Source organism: Tupaia chinensis, unplaced genomic scaffold (genome assembly GCF_000334495.1).
Source record: "Tupaia chinensis unplaced genomic scaffold, TupChi_1.0 Scaffold143945_1, whole genome shotgun sequence".
Classification (NCBI taxonomy): domain Eukaryota; kingdom Metazoa; phylum Chordata; class Mammalia; order Scandentia; family Tupaiidae; genus Tupaia; species Tupaia belangeri.
This window is the reverse complement of record NW_006203796.1, coordinates 21,822-26,661: the sequence shown is the minus strand read 5'-3', so window position 1 is coordinate 26,661 and position 4,840 is coordinate 21,822. Positions and strand designations below refer to the sequence as shown.

General features: G+C 37.5%; 1 pseudogene; it reads left to right on the top strand.

The window, feature by feature from the left end:
- Positions 1-204: 204 nt before the first annotated feature.
- LOC102472684 (olfactory receptor 140-like) lies at positions 205-1,105 on the top strand (annotated as a pseudogene).
- The last annotated feature ends 3,735 nt before the right edge of the window (positions 1,106-4,840 follow it).

The following is a 4,840-nucleotide window of genomic DNA, read 5'->3' as shown; positions in this document are numbered from 1 at the left end:
TGCTAGGCATCAGATGAGATAGAAAGCATCATGAATTAATAGTACACGAATTACTGAGGCAAGAGATGCCAAGGAAACTACAATTACAGTGACTACTCAACCTTGGTACTATGAAATTCAAACTGTAATCATTTTATAACTAATTACCTACACTTTAAAATCATTTATATTGGATTCCGGCCCCCACAAGGTGTTAAAAGCTGAATGAATCAATCTATGCTTCCCAACAATGTGCCTGAATTTGTTTCCCTAGGACTCACACAGAATCCACACTTGCAGAAAAATATTATTCATTGTGTTTTTGCTCATTTTTCTGTTGACCGTGCTGGCCAATCTGCTCAAAATCATCACTATCTCCCTCCCTCAGCAGCACCCTTACTTGTTCTTCATAGATGCTTCTTACACCTGTGTCACCACCTGCATAATGATTATTAACCTGCTCTACCAGAGGAGAACCATCTCCTTCGGGGGCTGCCTCACTCAGTTATTTGTGGAGCACCTCCTAGAAGGATCAGAGATCATCCTCCTCATTGTCACGGCCTATGACCACTACTTGGCTATCTGCAAGCCCCTGCATTACATGACTATAATGAGACAAAGGCTCTGTCACATCTTGGTGGTGGTAGCTTGGATTGGAGGCATCCTGCATGCCACTGGGCAGACTTTTTTTATGGTCAACTTGCCTTTCTGTGGTCCCAGTGTCATCGACCACTTCATGTGTGATCTCTTCCCATTGTTGAAACTTGCCTGCAGAGACACCCACAGGCTGGGAATGGTGGTGGCAGTTCACCGTGTTGCCATGTGCTTGCTTATATTCTCTATGCTACTCATCTCCTGTGTAGTTATTTTCAGCTCCCTGAAATCCCATGGCTCTGAAGGATGGAGCAAAGCCCTCTCCAGATGTGGTTACCACCTTACTGTCATTGTACTATTTTTTGTGCCTTGGATTTCACCTCCATGTGCCCAGTGGCCACCTACTTCATGGACATATGGGTGACTGTGTGCTTTGAAATCCTCACCCCTATTTTTAAATCCTGTAATTTACACAAAGAGAAGCACAGGGGTGAAAAATGCTATGAGAAATTTGTTGAAGAGGAGAACAACAGCATTGATAATCTATTCCATGAAATCCTGGAGAACAAAAATAAACAAACAAAAAACAAAACGAAACAAAACCTCTCCACTCTCCAAACCTAGAGAGGCATTCCAATATCCAGACCCATGAAATACAAGGGCCCCACATAGAATCAACCCAAGAAGATCTTCTCCAAGGCATATCATAGTCAGACTGACCAAAACCACAGACAGAGACAAGATACTAAAATTGGCAAGAGAGAAATGTCAAGTTATTTTCAAAGAATATCCCCTCAGTGTAATATCAGACCTCTCATTGGAAATGATGCAAGCAAGGAAAAAATGGGAAAATATTTTAAAAGTATTAAATGAAAACAATTTCAATCAAGAGTACTATACCGGGAACCAGCAGTTAGCATAATGGCTATGTCGCTGGACTCCCACGTAGTCGACTACTGTTCGCGTCCCAGACCTGGTGGCTTAAAACTCACGCCGGGCACATGTGCATGCGTGTCCAGGATCCCGAGAGGAGAATGGAGGAGAAGGGATTGCGGCGTGACCATCCCCCTTGGGGGATGATTTCTCGCTTTCTGTCTCTATGTCTCTCTCTGTCGGTCTGACGAGTGCACACCCTAAAAAAAAAAAACCAAAAAAAAAAAAAAAAAAAAAAAAAAAAAAAGAAAAAAGAAAAGAATACTATACCCAGCAAGATTATATTCATATGGAAAGAAAAGACAAGAGAAAAGACAAAAAAAGACAAAAACATTATTAGATAAACAAACCTGAAAGAATTTACCAACACCAGGCCAGCTCTCCAAGAATTTCTGAAGGGAGTGCTGTATCAGGAAAACTAGTCAGACACACAGAAATAAGAGTTCAAAAAACTACCAAGAGAAAGACAAACTTAATGTTAGGGACAAGTCTGGAAAGATCTTGTTAAATGTTAACTTCCAGAATTGAAATGGAAAGATTGGGTGACAACAACACTGTAAATTCAAGAGAAGAGAGTTTAAATACATGAGACTGACCTAGTGAGATAGATTTTTATGACTTTTGACTAAAACATTACTGATTTTTTTCTATGCTCAAGGATATATAGTATGTTTATTCTACTCACTGAGGTTTATGCCTAAAGTTCGACATGTGTTCATAGATATGTATATATCAGCTACACTTGCTATTGAAAGTATTTAGATTAAGATCTTTTGTATATCAATAAAATGTGGGGGAAAATGCATGGAAAGCGACTATAGATACGAGAAACAGTATGAGAGGACAGTGGGAAATGGCAGAGGGTGAAAGGTAGGGAATCAGGGGGGATGTAAAATAAACAAAATATATAAGAAACAAGAAATGGAAAATTATTTTGACAATAATGTGTATGGTAATATCTTTGATGGAGTCAATACACAGTGTATTTTAGATGGAAAATTTCATTTGGTATACTGTAATGATGTACAGTGTATGAATGTAAATAAATTTTAAAAAATAGAGTGGAGGATATGTATAGAAAAAGAAAATTATGTTCCAGAATATTTAGTGGATGTATGTCTTTATCAATGAGGTATGTTTCTTATATGCAATATATAGAGGATTGTTGGTTTTTATCCAATCTGTGACTTACTTGGGGTATTAAATCCATTGACATTCAATGTTCTTTTTGATATGTGCAACTTTTCCCTGTCATTTTGCTATTTTTTTCTAATTGTTTCATGTTCTCTTATTTCTGTTCATGTCCTTTTCTTTTTCCTAGTGTAGTATTTTATTTCTTGCTCTCATTTGAAGGATAATTTTGCTAAGCATGGTACGCTTGACAGAAAAGTTTTCTTTCAGAGAAAGAAAATGTTTCATTCTATATTTGGAATTAAAGTACACATTTATTTTGGTACAGAAATTTGAAATCAATTTCTATTTTTTTATGTTATCATCTTAACATTAGTATTTCACAACTATTTTTAGATTTAATTTACATCATACATAAAGTCTCCATCATGCTGTATAAAATATATTGTTTTTCAACTTCACATTTTTTCCTTTTGTTAAATATTTCTTCCCCTTGCACCTCACACCCAATTTCTACCATGGACTCTCTACCATCCACTCCTTTCACTTACACTTTCCTGTCTCTACACTTTGCTCCTCTACTATCATATCTTGAGAGATTTCAATTTCTGCCGTAGCATGCAGATTATTTGGTACATATTCAGTGGTGTTATACAGTGTGTATCTATCAAAGTCTGGCTCACTTCATTCAACATTAAGTCTTCTATATTCAACCACTTTGAATGAAATGTAAGTTCTCATATTTTTCTTATGACTGAGTCATATTCCATAGTATATATGTGCCATAGTTTTCAAGCCAGTCATCAGCACTTGGACACTTAGGTTGATTGTGTCTTAGTGGTTGTGAATAATGCTGCAATAAGTATGGATGTGCAAGTGTCTTCTCCACTGAGTGTTTCTTGTCCTGGGGAAATACCAAGGAGTGAGATTACTGGGTCATTCAGTAGTTCTGTATTTGTAGGTTTTAGAGAGACTTTTATACATTTTTTTTCACAAAGTTTGCACTAATTTACATTACATGACAACCTCCATATTGTTTTTCACAGAAGTTGTACTAATTTATATTATACCAACAGTGTAAGAGGATTTGCTTTTCATCACAGCCTCACCAGCACTTGGCATTCTTTACATTTTGACCCTATCCACTCTAACTGGGGTTAAATGGAATCACATTTTCTCCTTTTCTGAGGATTGTTTTCTCACTCTAATTGTGTCCTTTCCTGTGAGGAAGCTTTTTAAGTTGATATAATCCCATTTGCTTATTTGGGAGTTATTGCCAGTGTGTTAGAGATCTTATTTAAAATCTTTGCCTACTCCAATGCCTTAAAGGGTTTCTCCTAAGATTTTTTTTTTTTGTGATTTTTGTTTTGGATGTCCGTTAAGACAAGAGACTGAATATTTTTTCATAAGTCTTTTGGCCATTTATAAGTCTTCCTTGGAGAATATCTATTCAGTTCATTTGTCCATTTTTAAATTAGATTATTCCTTTTTTTATGTGTGAGTTGCTTGAGTTCTCTATAGATTCTTTTTTTATCAATTCCTTGTCTGATGAATAATTTCAAAATATTTTCTTCTTTTCTGAGGATTGTTTTCTCACTCTAATTGTGTCCTTTCCTGTGAGGAAGCTTTTTAAGTTGATATAATCCCATTTGCTTATTTGGGAGTTATTGCCAGTGTGTTAGAGATCTTATTTAAAATCTTTGCCTACTCCAATGCCTTAAAGGGTTTCTCCTAAGATTTTTTTTTTTGAGAGTATTTTTTTGCTATAGGGTGCATTCACTCACCAGAAAGACAGAGAGAGACAGAGAGGTAGAAAGCGAAAAATCACCCCTCAGGGGGGATGGTTACACCGCAATCCCTTCTCCTCCATTCTCTCAGATCTTGGGCATGCACACACACATGCCCGGTGTGAGTTTAAGCCACCGGGTCTGGGACTTGAACCACGGTCGACTACATGGTAGTTCAGCGACATAGCCATTACGCTAACTGCTGGTCTCATTGCCTAAGTTTTCTAATAGTGTTTTTTTGGGGGGAGGGGTGTGGAGAGATTTTTGATATAGGGCATGTGTGCTCAACAAAAAGACAGAGACAGAGAGAAAGCAAGAAATCACCGCCCCGGGGTGGGTGAGGGGGGATGGCCATACCACAATTCATTCTCCTCCATTCTCCTCTCAGGATCTTAGGCACACATGCACACGGCATG